The sequence below is a fragment of the Schistocerca serialis genome, chromosome 9 (genome assembly GCF_023864345.2).
Source record: "Schistocerca serialis cubense isolate TAMUIC-IGC-003099 chromosome 9, iqSchSeri2.2, whole genome shotgun sequence".
NCBI lineage: Eukaryota > Metazoa > Arthropoda > Insecta > Orthoptera > Acrididae > Schistocerca > Schistocerca serialis.
In genome coordinates, this window is record NC_064646.1 from 13743788 (window position 1) to 13762194 (window position 18407).

The 18407-nt window shown below is 42.6% G+C and overlaps 1 protein-coding gene across 1 annotated transcript in view; it reads right to left on the reverse strand.

The window, feature by feature from the left end:
• LOC126419930 (uncharacterized) overlaps nucleotides 1-18407 on the reverse strand; it is a 477157-nt gene that overhangs the window by 378060 nt on the left and 80690 nt on the right. The window lies entirely within an intron of this gene.

Consider the following 18407-nt stretch of genomic DNA (forward strand, 5'->3'; position numbering starts at 1 on the left):
CAAAATTAAAACAACAAATGGAAATTTTGCAACTTTGCGTTTATTTTCCGCAGAACGGTATAAACAGGTGATAGTAAAGAAGAAACAGTGTAAAGAATACGGAAAGTAATCAGCTGCAAAATGCATAACGATAGACAATAATGTTCTTAGTTTTTTTCCAACTTAAAGGATTAGCACATACATTCTGACGACTGGTTAATATGCTCAGTATGGGGTGTGACCGCGTCTGGCACCAATACAGGCCTGACAACGACGGGAAATGCTGTGAATGATGTAATCAGTCTCATGACGAGGCAATAACACCCATCCTTCTTGTAGAGCTGCTCACAAGTCTTGGAGAGTGGTTGGTGGAATATGATCTGACTCAACCCGTCTCCCTAGTGCATCCTAGACGTGCTCTATGTTCGAGTGGTCGACATAACCCCTGCCCACACCATTAGGAATCCTCCTCTTCGGTGGGTCCCAAAATGATATTCCACGTGCCCTCCAGATGAGAAGCCGTCTAGAATCACTCTCCGGACGAAATCGGGAGTCCTCTGTGAAAAGGACATTGGCCCACCTTTCGACTGTCCAGATGAGATGTTGACGGCTCCACTCTAGACGTTCCCTTCCGTGAAGAGACACCAGAGGTAAAGAGACAGCAGGTCTCCAACAATAAAGGCCGCTATGCTGAAGCCTTCTGTACTCAGTTTGCCTCGATGCAACATGTGCAGGGTATGCTACGAGGTCAGATGCTTGCTGCAGTACAGTAGTAAGGCGGTACCGTCGTGCCCTTACAGCCAAATAACTGCCAACTCTTTCTGATCTCACACGTGGTCGGCCCTGTCCTGGTCTCCGGGATATAGTTTCGGTCTCTATAAACTGCCGCCTCGTCCGAGAAACAACAGAACGATTCATATTGAACGATCCGAACACATCAGTTTGCGAGTCTCTTGCTGCCATTCTTCCTACAGTTATTGTGAATGTGGGACTACCCTGCAAACACTACCCCTCTTCATATATGCCTTGACGTCACAAAATACAGCTGCTGATAGTCTGTGTGATTAAGTTGTGAATTAGACACAGGACTGGGATATAACAGTTTGTTGCTATAATTTTGGATACCAGTGTAGTTGAAGAGAACCCGTCAACAAGTACACGAGAAATTTCTTTGGCTATTAATAAGTGGAATTGTAAAACAATTGGTGTACCGGGTTACGCCTGATCACTTACTTGTAAAAGAAGTCGCATTACAACATTTTTTTTCAAATGGCTGTGGCACGGAAACGGTACGTTTATGGATATGGATTCCTATTTAAAATATTGTCTATTCGTTCCCCCTCTCCATTTCCTAGAAGTTTGTAGCGGAAATTTTCGGACACCCTGTATTTCACACGTGTTCAACAAATTTCACGCATATTTGTACCCATATTTCACCTCCATAATTTCGCCCTCCAGTTTCCTTTTTACCCACCTTAATCTTTTTGACGTCGGATCTCTTGAATCATGAGCTACACTATGATATAATTGTGTAGGTACGTTCAGTGGTATATGTGCCTACTAACTGCAATACGTATTGTGAATAAAGTAGTATGTTGTTGTTGTTGTTGTTGTTGTGGCCTTCAGTAATGAGACTGGTTTGATGCAGCTCTCCATGCTACTCTATCCTGTGCGAGCTTCTTCATCTCCCAGTACCTACTGCAACCTACATCCTTCTGAATCGGTTTAGCGTATTCATCTCTTCGTCTCCCTCTACGATTTTTACCCTCCACGCTGCCCTCCAATACTAAATTGGTGATACCTTGATGCCTCAGAACATGTCCTACCAACCGATCAATTCTTCTAGTCAAGCTGTGCCACAAATTTCTCTTCTCTCCAGTTCTATTCAATACCTCCTCATTAGTTATGTGATCTACCCATCTAATCTTCAGCATTCTTCTGTGGCACCACATTTCAAAAGCTTCTGTTCTCTTCTTGTCCAAACTATTTATCGTCCATGTTTCACTTCCATACATGACTACACTCCATACAAATACTTTCAGAAACGACATCCTGACACTTAAATCAGTACTCGATGTTAACAAATTTCTCTTCTTCAGAAACGCTTTCCTTGCCATTGCCAGTCTACATTTTATATCCTCTCTACTTCGACCACCATCAGTTAATTTGCTCCCCAAATAGCAAAACTCCTTTACTACTTTAAGTGTCTCATTTCCTAATCTAATCCCCTCAGCATCACCCGACTTAATTTGACTACATTCCATTATCCTCGTTTTGCTTTTGTTCATGTTCATCTTATACCCTTCTTTCAAGACACTGTCCATTCCGTTCAACTGCTCTTCCAAGTCCTTTGCTGTCTCTGACAGAATTACAATGTCATCGGCGAACCTCAAAGTTCTTATTTCTTCTCCATGGATTTTAATACCTACTCCGAACTGATAGTTCCATCTGAGCTCTTGATATTCATGCAAGTGGTTCTCTTCTCTTCAAAGGTCTCATTAATTTTCCTGTAGGCAGTGTCTATCTTACCACTCGTGAGATAAGCCTCTACATCCTTACATTTGTCCTCCAGCCATCCCTGCTTAGCCATCTTGCACTTCTTGTCGATCTCATTTGTGAGAGGTTTGTATTCCTTTTTGTCTGCTTCATTTACTGCAGTTTTATATTTTCTCCTTTCATCAATTAAATTCAATAGTTCTTCTGCTACTCAAGGATTTCTACTAGCCCTCTTCTTTTTACCTACTTGATCCTTTGCTGCCTTCACTACTTCATCTCTCAAAGCTACCCATTCTTCTTCTACTGTATTTCTTTCCCCCATTCTTGTCAATTGTTCCCTTATGCTTTCCTTGAAACTCCGTACAACCTCTGGTTTAGTCAGTTTATCCAGGTCCCATCTCCTTAAATACCCACTTTTTTTGCAGTTTCTTCAGTTTTAATCTACAGTTCATAACCAATAGATTGTGGTCAGAGTCCACATCTGCCCCTGGAAATGTCTTACAATTTAAAACCTGGTTCCTAAATCTCTGTCTTACCATTATATAATCTATCTGAAACCTTCTAGTATCTCCAGGCTTCTTCCATGTATACAACCTTCTTTCATGAGTCTTGAACCAAGTGTTAGCTATGATTAAGTTATGCTCTGTGCAAAATTCTACCAGGCGGCTTCCTCTTTCATTTCTTAGCCCCAATCCATATTCACCTACTACGTTTCCTTCTCTTCCTTTCCGTACTATCGAATTCCAGTCACCCATGACTATTAAATTTTCGTCTCCCTTCACTACCTGAATAATTTCTTTTATCTCATCATACATTTCATCAATCTCCTCGTCATCTGCAGAGCTAGTTGGCATGTAAACTTGTACTACTGTGGTAGCCGTGGGCTTTGTATCTATTTTGGCCACAATAATGCGTTCACTATGCTGTTTGTAGTAGCTTACCCGCATTCCTATTTTCCTATTCATTATTAAACCTACTCCTGCGTTACCCCTATTTGATTTTGCATTTCTAACCCTGTATTCACCTGACCAGAAGTCTTGTTCCTCCTGCCACCGAACTTCACTAATTCCCGCTATAATTAACTTTAATCTATCGATTTCCCTTTTTAAATTTTCTAACCTACCTGCCCGATTAAGGGATCTGACATTCCATGCTCCGATCCGTAGAACGCCAGTTTTCTTTCTCCTGATAACGACATCCTCTTGAGTAGTCCCCGCCCGGAGATCCGAATGGGGGACTACTTTACCTCCGGAATATTTTACCCAAGAGGACGCCATCATCATTTAATCATACAGTAAAGCTGCATGCCCTCGGGAAAAATTACGGCCGTAGTTTCCCCTTGCTTTCAGCCGTTCGCAGTACCAGCACAGCAAGGCTGTTTTGGTTAATGTTACAAGGCCAGATCAGTCAATCATCCAGACTGTTGCCCTTGCAACTACTGAAAAGGCTGCTGCCCCTCTTCAGGAACCACACATTTGTCTGGCCTCTCAACAGATACCCCTCCGTTGTGGTTGCACCTACGGCTATCTGTATCGCTGAGGCACACAAGCCTCCCCACCATCGGCCAGGTCCATGGTTCATGGGGGGGGGATAAAGTAGTGAAGAACCTATAAATTAAAACGTCATGCACGATACGGCAGTTTCTCACGCATTTCAGTGTTTATGACGTTATGTCTCCTGAACTACGTCTCGTAGAATAATAAATTTTTGTAGGTACTGCGGCGGGGCGGGGTCGGTCGTCTCAGTTTTTGTTAACGTTATCGTTCATTTCACCTACCTCGATAGGATTCTTGCCGATGTCCCTTCACTCTGTGGTAGCAGATACGTGCTAGGCAGTGTGAAGCAGCTTTGATTAAACCACCACCTAATAGCTACCACACATAGGCCGCGTAACTCTAGCTGAAAGTCAGTTCCTGAAAGTCCATGATTAAAAGATCGTGCGTTCGTGACTTTCAGTCTACTTGCAGAAAAGCGTTTAAAATTAGATTAATTCTGCTTTTTATTCATATTGAAACATATGAAATGGCTGTCAAGCCCGTATTTAATATGGTAACACGTTATCATTCAAAGTTGACTGTCTGTATAACAAATATTCACTCGAAAAGTAACCAGAATTTTAGTAAGTCTGAAATGACTAATTTTCACGTTCTACCAGTCACAGACCCACAACTATTCGCGAGTTAAACATTCGGTCGTTTCAGTGGTCTTCCTCGTAAGAGGTGCTCGCCAAAATATTCTGCACCGACCACGAAACACGCCACGCGGAGTTGTTAATATGATCATGAAGTTCACACGCTCATATCTCTCAAATCAAACTATTTAATTTAGAAACACCAAACTTTCATTAAAATTTTCATAACTCCAGTCGCTTGTGTCACGATATGTTCGAACCGAAATTAGCTCACTATTTCCTCTTTGGAATGGCTTCAACTGATAATGAAAGGCAATCTGTTATTGTTCCTAACTTGGTTTTAAAAAACAAGCGAAGTTTTTAGGACTTTTAGGTAATTCTCTTTATCTCCAAAACTATAATAAATAAAAATCTTAAATTTTGACAGCATCATTCCATTAACAACAAAAGGCTGTGTACCAACTTTGAACAAAATCGGTTAATAACTAACATGGATTATTTAGATTCGTAGAGGGTATGAATCTTCGTATCGACTGAATGCTATGCTACGCAGTTCTCACGGCAGGCAGCGTCAGCTGTGCTGTGAGCAAAGCGAAAAAAATAAAAAAAACTACGAATGTCATCTGGTAATAACTTACTGCGTTACAGTACATTCATCGGCAAATGTGGATACTGCCTGCGAAAACTGTTGCGAATAGAGTTAGTACGTCTTGCATGATGCGGTAGTTTTTCGCGCATTCAGTGTTTATGACGTCGTAACTCCTGAATTAAATGAGGTACAACGATATAAATATTCTGGCACATTCAGTGGTATTTGCGAATACTGTCTGCAAAACCTTTCACGGCCACAGTAGTGAAGAGGTTATAAATGAAAACCCCAAGCTCATGTGGCAGTATCCAACTATACCACCACTTGCAAAGTAGATTAGAAATCAAATTAATGATGTTGCTCAAGCAGCATATGTTCGCTTTATCGGGCAACAACAAAGTTATTGACTGTGGATGGTATCGTCAGAATGGAAATAATGAAGTCATTGTAAAAAAGTCATTAATTTTGACACTTATCTTGAATGGTTTCCCACGTAGGTTTCGTAGAAGTTATTATGGCTCATCTTGTTGATTCTAGGGTGATTCCACTTTGACTGCTAGAACTTCCAGATATGTATTGTAGCAATATTTGAAGATCTAACAAATGGGTTTTTCAGGAAATTCTTAATGGTCAAACAATCCCAGATCAGAACAATGGTATGGTAGAAGTAATTTTTGACTTGGTGTTCACGATCCACATTTTTATTAAACTTCTTGTAAATTCACATATACTTCTTCTTAATTGTCACATTATCAAGAAAACAGTTGTGTATCAATCTTCGTATACTTAATTTCCACTTTAACCAAACACAAGGCTTGACTGTTCTTTTAAAAAGCGAAATAAGAAATTAACTTCTGCAAAGAGAAACAAAGACTGCTCTGTGCGCATTCGCACCAAAATGGTTACAAGTAAGTCAAAGATTATGAAAGTCTCACAGAAATGAATACACACAAGAGCCATATCACTGTAATATGTCGATACATCGGAATACCTATACATCAATAAAACCAAATGTGAATATTGTCAGGCCGGCCGGTGTGGCCGTTCGGTTAAAGGCGCTTCAGTCTGGAACCGCGTGACCGCTACGGTCGCAGGTTCGAATCCTGCCTCGGGCATGGATGTGTGTGATGTCCTTAGGTTTAATTAGTTCTAAGTTCTAGGCGACTGATGACCTCAGAAGTTAAGTCGCATAGTGCTCAGAGCCATTTGAACCATTTTTTGAATATTGTCACAAAAATATATCTTTTACTTCGCAGAAAGGTAGTACGATATTACTGGTGTCGAGAATTGGGGTTGGAGTGCCGTAATGGTCACGTAAATAAAGAACCGTTACAAGTTCACCAACAGCAAAAATGCAGTAAGCGACAAACTTTTTTTCCTTTCATCATTTTGTGGGGTCGTCAGCAAGAAAAAGTTTCGTAAAAGTGTGAAATTGTGTATAAAGTTAGTTGCAAGTCTCTAAGAGTTCCCATTCTCAAATACTGGATAACTAAAGTATGGGCAGTTTCGCGTCGTGGGGTAAACTGCTTTTTCACTCTCAGCCACCACCCTTTTGATAACTGGGTAGTTCTTACCCCCACAGTGATCCTTTCCAGATGGTAAATGATATATGTACCAAGTTTGGTTGAAATGGGTCCAGTGGCTTAAAAAAAGATGTGGAACATACATACATGTGTAGATACATACATTTTTATAATTTGTTTATGGATGTTGATGGAATGACCTATCTAATTTGAACCGCCTAAAAACCATCCACAGACTGGCCAGCTCACCGGACCTCGACACAAATGCGCCGGCCTGATTCGTGCCGGGGACCAGGCGCTCCTTCCCAATCTAAAACGGGGTAGTTCGATGTCGTTTTACCTCGACGTAGTATGACACGGATCGCATAGCCAAAGCAGGGGAGATAAGAAGTTGCGAGAAAGCGCCAGAAGGCATCATTTCGTGTGTTAAGTGTGTAATAACGTTACATTAAATAAGTGCATAGCGTCCATCGATGGGAATGAAAGTACCCATCCGGTCATGCGAAATAAAATGATTTCCACTACTGAAACAGTGACTGGTCGCTGAAAATCTTCTCAGGGCGTGAAGCAAATTCATTATGGAGAAAATTTTGTTAATCTTTCCGTTTCAATCATTTCTGTGGAAAGAAGTGATACAATACAAGGAAATGAGCTGGTTTGGTTTCAAACGAGTGTGTACCTGCGCAATTAGTACGGATTCCAGACTGCAAACTCTGGAGTATGCTACTTATTCTCTCACGAAGACAAAGTTGCACAGGACTTTCATCTTGTGTGAGCACTGAGGCGAGACTAAAACTTTCCGCCCATAACTTTCTTGCGCCGCTAACAAGATTACGAAGAGCATATTGCGGGCGCTGTGGCGGTTTTGTTGGCCACTGTCAGTGTGGGCAATGTACAAACTAATTTGTTGGCGTCACTCGCTTTTTTATGAGAGGATTCGATTGAGGACCGTCGCTTTGAAGCCTATGCAATTAAAACTGAATTAATCCTCAAGCCCTTTTTAGGAAGTAGACAATGAATAATATAAAATTGTATCAAATGACTGGATAAATTCTGTTAGATTAATTACTTTCACAAAATCAGATATTCATAATACAAACCAAAGAAATGTTTATTTATATAATGCACATCCATACGTGAGTGGTGGTCTCATATGAACTGCGGACTCAAAAATACAAACAATAGATAATGTAAGTTATGTGAGCAGAGCATAAGCAATGTAAACAAAGGTTGTACGCAGTTCATTTGCAGGCCTCTGGTCCTGCATTAGTATACTACGAGTGTGTAAAATTTTAATAAACGTGTCTATAATTCTAATGCACATGCATGATTTGAAAAGTAGGCTGTTCTGTTTATCGATGTCGTAGGGTTTCATGTGGCATATGATCAAACTGCTCTAGTAGTTTTGTTGTTATTATGTTTATAATCTATTGTAGTTAAAAACAGAGCATTGAAGTACCTAAGTAGAACTAAGACCCCAGGAGTAGGCGACATTCCGTCAGAACTACTGATATCCTTGGGAGAGCCAGCCCTGACAAAAGTTTTCCATTAGGTGTGCAAGATGTATGAGACAGGCGAAATACCCTCAGACTTCAAGGCGTATATAATAATTCCAATTCCAAAGAAATCGTGTTTTGACAGGTTTGCATATCACCGACCTATTCCTTTAATAAGTCATGGTTGCAAAATACTAACACGAATTCTTTATAGAAAAAAATTTCATTACAGAAAAATGGAAAAATTGGTAGAAGCCGACATCGGGGAAGATCAGTTTGGATTCCGAAGGTATTTATAAACGCGCGAGGCAATGCTAACCCAACGACTTTTCTTAGAAGATAGGTTAATGGAAGACAATCCTACGTTTACAGCGTTTGTAGACTTGGGGAAACTTTTGGCAACGTTGACTGGAAGACTCACTTTGAAATTCTGAAAGTAGCAGGAGTAAAATACGGGGAGCGAAAGACTGTGTAGAAGTTGTAGAGAAACAAGTCGGCAGTTATAAGTGTCGATGGGCGTGAAAGGGAGGCACTGGTTGAGAAGGACGTGAGACAGGGTTGAGCCTACCCCCAATGTTATTCAATCCGTACATTGAGCAAGGAGTAAAGGAAAGCAAAGAAAAATTTGGAGTCGGAATTAAAGTCCAAGGAGAAGAAATAAAAACTTTGAGGTTTGCCGATGATATTGTAATTCTGTCAGAGACAGTCAAGAAACAGCAGTTGGACTGGGGAGAAAATAATTTCTGACGTAACTTGACTAAAAGAATGGATTTGTTGATAGGACACATTGTGAGAAATCAAGGGATCACCAGTTTAATATTGGCGGGGAGGGGGAGGGGGAACAATAAGAATAGAGGGGGACCCAGAGGTCCACACAGTTGAGGAGTTCAAATGGATGTGAGTTGCGATTGATATTCGGAGATGAAGAGGCTTGCACAGGATAGAGTAGCATGAAGAGCTGCATCATACCAGTCTTCGGACTGAATACCACAACAAAAATAAAAAACAAACTCAAATTGCTTAACATTAATCCGAGAACCATGCCCAAAGCTGCAATGAGTTCGTCTGATCGCCGCGATTGTCTGGTGTACTTGGTTATTCTACATCGTTTTTGTATGGCCAGTCATACACAGATCAAGAAAAGTTTTGCGACACCTCGGTTCCGAGAGTTCCGGAACCTGTACAGAAAATTGGAACAGAGAGCAACATAAAGATCATTTCCGCCCTCTTTATTGCTCTTGAAAACCACACATCGCATGTTGTACCACCACACAGCGAGACCTGCAGAGTTGATGGTCCAGATTGCTGTACACACCGGTACCTCTAATACCAAGCAGCACGTCCTCTTGCATTGATGCATGCCTGTATTCGTCGTAGCATACTATCCACAAATTCATCAAGTCACTCTTTGCCCCACTCCTCAACGGCGATTCGGCGTAGATCCCCCAGAGTGGTTGGTGGATCACGTCGTCCACAAACAGCCCTTTTCAATCTATCCCAGACAGGTTCCATAGGGTTCATGTCTGCAGAACAATTCTGGCCACTCTTGTCGAGCGATGTTTTTATCCTGAAGGAAGTCATTCGCAAGATGTGCACGATGGGGACGCGAATTGTCGTCCATGAAGACGAATGCCTCGCCAATATGCTGCCGATATGGTTGCACTACGGGACGGAGGATGGCATTCACGTATCGTACAGCCGTTACGGCGCCTTCCATGACCACCAGTGGCGTACGTCGGCCCCAATAATGCCACCCCAAAACAGCAGGGAACCTCTGCCTTGCTGCACTCGCTGGACAGTGTCTAAGGCGTTCAGCCTGACCGGGTTACCTCCAAACAGGTCTCCGACGATTGTCTGGTTGAAAGCACATGCTACATTCGTCGGTGAAGAGAAGGTGATGCCAGCCCTGAGTGGTCCATTCGGTATGTTGTTGGGCCCATCTGTGCCGCGCTGCACGGTGTCGTGGTTGCAAAGATAGACCTGGCCTTGGACATCGGGAGTGAAGTTGCTCATCATGCAGCCTATTGCGCACAGTTTGAGTCGTAACACGATGTCCTGTGGCTGCACGAAAATCATTATTCAACACGGTGGCGTTTCTGTCAGGGTTCCTCCGAGCCATAATCCATAGGTGTTGGTCATCCACTGGAGTAGTAGCCCTTGGGCGGCCTGAGCGAGGCATGTCATCGACAGTTCCTGTCTGTCTGTAACTCCTCCATGTCCGAACAACATCGCTTTGGTTCACTCCGAGACACCTAGACACTTCCCTTGTCGAGAGCCCTTCCTGGAACAAAGTAAGAATGGGGGCACAATCGAACAGTGGTATTGACCGTCTAGGCATGGTTGATCTACAGACAACACAAGCTGTGCACCTCCTTCCTGGTGGAATGTTTGGAACTGATCAGCTGTCGGATCGCCTCCGTCTAATAGGCGCTACCCATGCCTGTTCACATGTTTGGGCGGGTTTAGTGACATCTCTGAACAGTCACAGGGACTGTGTCTGTGATACAATATCCACAGTCAACGTCTATCTTCAGGGGTTCTGGGAACCGGGGTGATGAAAAACTTTTTTTGATGTGTGTATAATTTCACTGAAAATATGTGATTCATCTTGCATTTCGACCCTCTTGGACGGCGTTGTGTTGTGTCTTCTGCCCAGCACGCATGCTGTCCGTCCTTTGGAAAATTCCGCATCCGGCACACAGGTCTGAGCTTTCCTCACATGCCTCGCTCGGCTGGCTAGCTGCTGAGCTGTCAAAGCATGAACGCTGACCACTGCCTCTCGTTCTACAAGGCAGGCTCACGTAATTGCAATGGCTCTTAAGCTTAATTTCAAAGATAAGAATGTTTAGCCTTAATTATTTCAGCCAAATTTGCAGTGTCATAATTTATAATTTCTTGTGGGTTCCGCCATACCACTAGAATGGAACTGCTTTCGTTATTTGGTACAAAGGAAGCATTACTGGGAACATAAAGCCGACCTCCTAGCAAATGGTGCAACATGATCAAAATAAACATTGACTCTATTGTACAAGCCTAAACAGTAACCGGCTACAGGCATAGCTAAAAATTTATTTTTTGACGCATTTTCTGCAGTTCAGAAGCGAGTATTACATATAAGATTAAGACTTCAGTCATTGTTATATGACGTAACCCTGTGTGACCTTTGAATAGTAGAATACTTTCTTTTATGTCATTAACCACTCTGTAGTCTGGTCTGATGCTGTCCTACATCCTTTCTTGTCTGCTGCTAATCTTTTCATCTCTACATGACAATTAAGGCCATTTTGTGAACGAAAGTGTGTAGATCACGTCTTTAATTGTTATTCTCTAATTTGCCATCTTCAGATGTAAAACTAAACTATAAGAGGACTGTTTCTACCTTCGGTGTCAAATAGTTTATGTACATCGTTATAATTTTTTGTTTATTTATGGACGCAAAGACATGTTTATAACCGGTTTCGACCATACAATGACCATCTTCAGATTATAAAGGCGGCATACACTGAACTCTTGTCAAACTTTAACAACGCATGAACCTGTGTTCAATGTATGCCGCCTTTAGAATCCGCTGTATGGCCGAAACCGGTTATGACTGTGTCATAAAGATATGATTGCGCCCATAAATAAACAAAAAAAATTACAAAAGAACCAATCACGCATTCCATAGACAAACTGTCGTTTTTTTCCAAAATCGTTATAAATACCAGTATACCTAAAGTCTTCTATAATCTGTATCATGTATTCTGTTCTTGATTTACCCTTACACATTTTGTCTCTCTGCTACTTCCAATGACTAGTTAACTAACTAACACTGTGCCTTCGCAGATGTCCCATTACATGTCCCTTCTCCTGACTGTGGTGTATCTTCACCTGATAGCGGGGTAAAGTTTTGTGGCCCTGTTATAGAGTTACTGTTTGATCAAGTTTGACACATTTGACGTAACTGGAGTCCTCTCCCGAATGCTACAGAAAAATGAATATTGATGAGCCAAAACATTACGACTACCTGCTTAATAATTTGTTTGCCCATCTTGGGAACGAACTACGATTCTACGTACCGGAGATCCGACTGTTTGTTGGTAGTTTTGTGGAGGTATATGGCGTTAGATTTGTACGCACAGGTCATGTAATTCGTGTAAAAAACGGGCCGCTTATCTGTGTACGCGGTGTTGGCATCCGACAGCGACCCAGATGGGTTCCATAGAATTTACATTAGGCGAATTTGGTCCCCGAAATATCAACGTGAGTTCATTATAATGCTGCTTAAACCACTGTAGCACTGTTCTGGCTCTGAGACACGGACAAAATGACATCGCCATAGGGGAAGTCATCAAGCATGAGGCACGCAAGTGGTTCGCAGCTGTCCGCATGTCTTCGATTGCTATCACAGGTCCCATGCAAGCGCAGGAAAATGTCTCCCATAGCATAATACTGGTCCCACCAGCCGGCGGCCGTGGCGCGTTGCACGTTTCGAGCCGCCGTTCACCTCGATGAAGGCGTTCATGAAGACAACCATCGACCTAGTGCACAAGAGCCTACACGTTTCCATTTATTGACGGTCTAATCCCGATGGTCCCGTGCCTACTGCAGTCTTAATTGACGAAGTCATTGGGTCAAAATGTGAACACATAGGGGTTTTCTGCCGTGGAGCTCCATGTTCAAAAATGCACGATGAACAGTGTGCTCCGAAACACTTCCGCCTGTGCTCTTTCGGCAAAGATGCCACAGATCACCATCTACCTTACTTTACAGAGCAGACAAACCCCCGAACCCCCCGTTCTGTGAAGAGTCGTTGCCGTCCAATCATTCAGCGCCTGGTGGTAGTTTCACTGTCCTTCTACCTCTTTCCGTAGATGCACACGACTTTAGCTCTACAGTAGCACGTGAACATTCGACCAGCTTCGTCGTTTTCGAGATAGTCGTTCACACGCTCTACGTAATAATAATCTGCCCGTTGTCAACACTGCTTATCTCAATGGATTTCCCCATTTGCAACCCATATCTCCGCTAGGGCGACCCCCCGTCCGTCTCTGCTGTGCTCACATACTTTTGTTACCGCTTCACGTGCCCGCAACGTCATCATGCGGCACCCAGCGTTGCGTTGCGCAGTTGTCATAATGTTTTGGCTTATCAGTATACACAGATCCATTACAATTAGTCGGTGTCGTAAGGCCCTAATTGAGGCGTGGTCTCTCTTCCCAGTAGGACCCAGCAGCCACCATCCAGTTCCCGTACATTGAATAATGGCGTTGTGAATGTTGGAATTTTGGCAGTATCAAACACATTCTACTCAAATTCACTTATGCGTGCCATTTATATGTGACTTTCTCTCGAACACCTCAGTAAAATACGTGGCAAGGGAAGCAACCAATGTGAGAATTTAATTGATACGAAGTCCCAACAAGATCATTCAAAGCACTTAGTGTGGTGAATTGCAGTAAAGCGATTTTATGTGGATAGCATATGCAATGTATGTCAAAACGTTTTCGTCAAATTCAAATCCTACACTGAATACTTTGATATTAATAGTTTATGACTAGGAATTAATATGCGTATTCTTACTGAAGAGATGTACAGTTTGCAACAACAGATCAAGTACATAACAGCCGTTCAAAGTTATTGCTGGCAGTCGCAATGAATGCATTACGCTGTTGTAGACTGACAGAACTGAACTCTTGATTGAAAATGATATTGTGCCAACGCTTGCATATTTTTATATAAGGTGATTTAACCCCCCCCCCCCCCCCTCCCAATGGAAGTATGCAAAATCGCAACACCGCGAAAACCACATGCAAGATTTTCGTATTCTTTCACTCTCTACGTGTAAATTATTAGTCGAACAGAAAAAACTAACAGGACCTTCCTGTAGGAAATTTAATATAGTTAAATTTTGTCCTGGGGTAAGTTTTCACTCGTGCCACGGTTTTCGAGTTATTCTAAAAAACACGTTTGAAAGTCACTTTTGTATATTTTTCTTGAATAACATCGTTCTGGGATACGTTTCCACTGGAGGCTACGGTTTTCGAGTTATTCAAGAAAAACATAAAAAAGTGACATTGGAACGCATTTTTTTGAATAACTCGAAAACGGCGCCCACCAGCGAAAATACATCCCAGTATAAGATTTAACTACACTACTGGCCATTAAAATTGCTACACCAAGAAGAAATGCAGATGATAAAGGGGTATTAATTGGACAAATATATTATACTAGAACTGACATGTGATTACATTTTCACGCGATTTGGGTGCATAGATCCTGAGAAATCAGTACCCAGAACAACCACCTCTGGCCGTAATAACGGCCTTGATACACATGGGCATTGAGTCAAACAGAGCTTGGATGGCGTGTATAGGTACAGTTGACCATGCATCTTCAACACGATACCACAGTTCATCAAGAGTAGTGACTGGCGTATTGTGACGAGCCAGTTGCTCGGCCACTATTGACCAGACGATTTCAGTTGGTGAGAGATCTGGAGTATGTGCTGGCCGGGGCAGCAGTAGAAATTTTTCTGTATCCAGAAAGGCCAGTAAGGACATGCAACATGCGGTCGTGTATTATCCTGCTGAAATATAGGGTTTCGCAGGGATCGAATGAAGGGTAGAGCCACGGCCTGTAACACATCTGAAATGTAACGTCCACTGTTCAAAGTGCCGTCAATGCGAACAAGAGGTGACCGAGACATGTAACCAATGGCACCCCATACGATCACGCCGAGTGATACGCCAGTATGGCGATGACGAATACACGCTTCCAATGTGCGTTCACCGCGATGTCGCCAAACACGGATGCGACCATCTTGATGCTATAAACAGAACCTGGACTCATCCGAAAAATGATGTTTCGCCATTCGTGCACTCAGGTTCGTCGTTGAGTACACCATCGCAGGTGCTCCTGTCTGTGATGCAGCGTCAAGGGTAACCGCAGCCATGGTCTCCGAGCTGATAGTCCATGCTGCTGCAAATGTCGTCGAACTGTTCGTGCAGATGGTTGTTGTCTTACAAACGTCCCCATCTGTTGCCTCAGGGATCGAGGCGTGACTGCACGGTCCGTTACAGCCGTGCGGATAAGATGCCTGCCATCTCGACTGCTAGTGGTACGAGGCCGTTGGGATCCAGCACAGCGTTCCGTATTACCCTCCTGAACCCACCGATTCAATATTCTGCTAACAGTCATTGGATCTCGACCAACGCGAGCAGCAATGTCGCGATACGATAAAGCGCAATCGCGATAGAGTGCAATCCGATCTGTATCAAAGTCGGAAACGTGATGGTACGCGTTTCTCCTCCTTACACGAGACATCACAACAACGTTTCACCAGGCAACACCGGTCAACTGCTGTTTGTGTATGAGAAATCGGTTGGAAACTTTCCTCGTGTCAGCACGTTGTAGGTGTCGCCACCGGCGCCAACCTTGTGTGAATGCCCTGAAAAGCTAATCATTTGCATATCACAGCATCTTCTTCCTGTCGGTTAAATTTCGGGCCTTTAGCACGTCATCTTCGTGGTGTAGCAATTTTAATGGCCAGTAGTGTACATTAAGTTTCCTTCAAAAAGGTCCTGTTCATTTTTTTCTGTAGGACTGGTAGTTTCCCCATAGCGAACAAGAGAATATGAAAATCTTATGCTTGGTATTTGAAGGTGATGCTGGTTGCAGAAGACCTATCAATAGGGGCGGCTGAATCACCCCGTGTACTAGTCAACGACAAACCCGCATTGCTCTGGCATTCATTGGTCTAATTTTATATTACAAACGAAAACAAAAAATGAACTGCGTCTGTACTGTAGTATCGCAAAAGTTTCATTTCCATGTATTCGTGAAAACACTTTTGATATTATGAAACAGCCGTAGAGAGAAGTATCCAATATGCACAAATGTTCCTGTACCCTGGGTGTAGCTGATTCGCGTGTCGACAACGCGATTACGTCTCTATGGCAACGCCTCTTCATAGTTCTACAGACAGCTATAGTTTTCTCCTACAGTGGTTTGCTCTTCGCTATTGAAAACTGTCAAGAAAACCAGCCAGGTTTCGGGGGTTTCCTTAAGTTGATTCGACTATAGGAGGGTCTTATTAGTAAAGAAGTAAATGTATTAAAACTTCTCACATAATGGAGCATTTTCCTCGCATCTCAGTGTTTATGTCACCATATCTCTTGAAATATGTTTCCTGCAATGATAGAAAATGTGTTAGACGTGCAGCGGCATATGTGGATACTGCCTACGAAATATACTACATGCAGAGTTAGTAGCAGAGAAGTAATACATCTAAACGTCATGTACGATGCCGCAGTTTTTCACGCATTCGGTGTTTATGACGTCATATTTCCTGAAATACGATAGCTAGGTTGTTCTTACCCACCACAGCGATTGTTGCCTGACGGTAAGGTATATATGTATCCGATTTGGTTGAAATCGGTTTACGAAGAGATCTGGAACACACACACACACACACACACAGGTAGATGTACCATATAGTATCCTTCAATGAGTGTCTTTCACAGAAAGTGTTCCACACAGTCCAACACCATATTCTCGAATTATTCTATGTGACCCATCTCTGACTGACAATGTCGGTGAGCTCCCTGTGGCTCTGACTACTCAGCTACTCTCAAGTTTCTATTTGCAGCGACAAATTTCTTCTATTTAGAATTATAAGCGTTGTGATATTTTTCTCAGTACATTCGTTCGCCTTTCCGGGCATTACTTCCTGCTGTACCACAAAATGCATTGAAAGTCGTTTGCTGTTAGACACGTTCATGCCATTTATTCATGCATGCATCGATAACCACTTGTTTGTCTCAAAGAGCTTTACTCATCCATCTGAGGGAGTAGCTTGTAACACAATTCTTTACTATCTCTCACTTATCCTTACGAGTTTTGAAAACTTGTGTCTCGACCATGATTCTTTACTATCTATAATTAATCCTTACGCGTTTTGGCTTTGAGATAATTTCAAGCGATCGAAATCCTACGTATACAAAGTACCATATCGAAGTTTATTTTACGAATCATAAGTGCAACATAAAAAAGAATTGTGGTCACGACACTAAGTGCAGTATGTGACCGCCCCATCTCACGAAGTTAGAGCAGCCTATCTTTGGATGGAAAATGCAAGGGATGACTTAAACAAGTAGCCTAAAATCTAAGGTGAGCCAGCCATTTGCAGCGCTTGGCGGGCAGAATCGGTTAGCGAGGACCGCTTAGTCAGTGGACAAAAGGACGAACACTGTTCTTCCAGTTTCTGGGGCGGGCACGTGCCAATATGTTTGGTATGTATTCTTAATCTTGTGATAGAGAAATGGACACGAAGAGGCAACACCATTCTGGATTATGGTGAGACGGTTAATATTTATTTTACGATACAGTCTCCCATATATTCTTTCGTTTCAGCCACATTAGTCGGCGATGTTCATGTCTAAAAATGAAAAGGATGTCACATGAAATAAATATTGCATTACTGAACAAAAAAACTCTTAGACTCGCTAAGGGCTACGGAATTTGATTACTTAAGAAGGTGATGCGGTAGGATTTCCACAGAAGAGACGAGCGCTAGCTGGTTGTGCTTACAAAATTATAAATACCTTACTTCGTCGAATTTTATTTTTGGATCTGACTTTTATTCCATTATCTTAAACTGATATGAGAATATTATTATTTCGTAATACTATGAGGAGGAGTCAAATGAAACCGAGACTGGAAATAAAGTAAACTGTTTATTGTTTCAGAAGTATATGCCATACATTATCCGACTGCGAGACAATGCCGCCATAACCTTCATCGAAAAATGTTTGTTGCTGCCGGCGGAACCATGATTGTACCCAGGCGTGTAACTCTTCACCCGAAACAAACCGACGGCGACGAATGTATTTCTTCAGGGTTACAAAAATATCGCATGCGGAGAGACCCGGACTGTGTTGAGGTTGTGTAAGGGCTTCCCAGCGGGCCCTCACGTTGCCAAGGTTGTTTAGAGTACGGTGCAGAAGGTTCGCTGGTAAGCCCTTACCCATTCTCACTACAGTTTCGCTCTCTGGCTCTGAAATGTCCATTATTTTGGAGTTCTGGCCATCGATTTGTTTCGGATAAAAAGGTGCACGCCTGGGTACAATCGTGGTTCCGCACGAAGCCGCAGACATTTGTCCGTGAAGGTACTGACCGTCTTGTCTCACACTGGGGTAAATGTGTTACCAGTT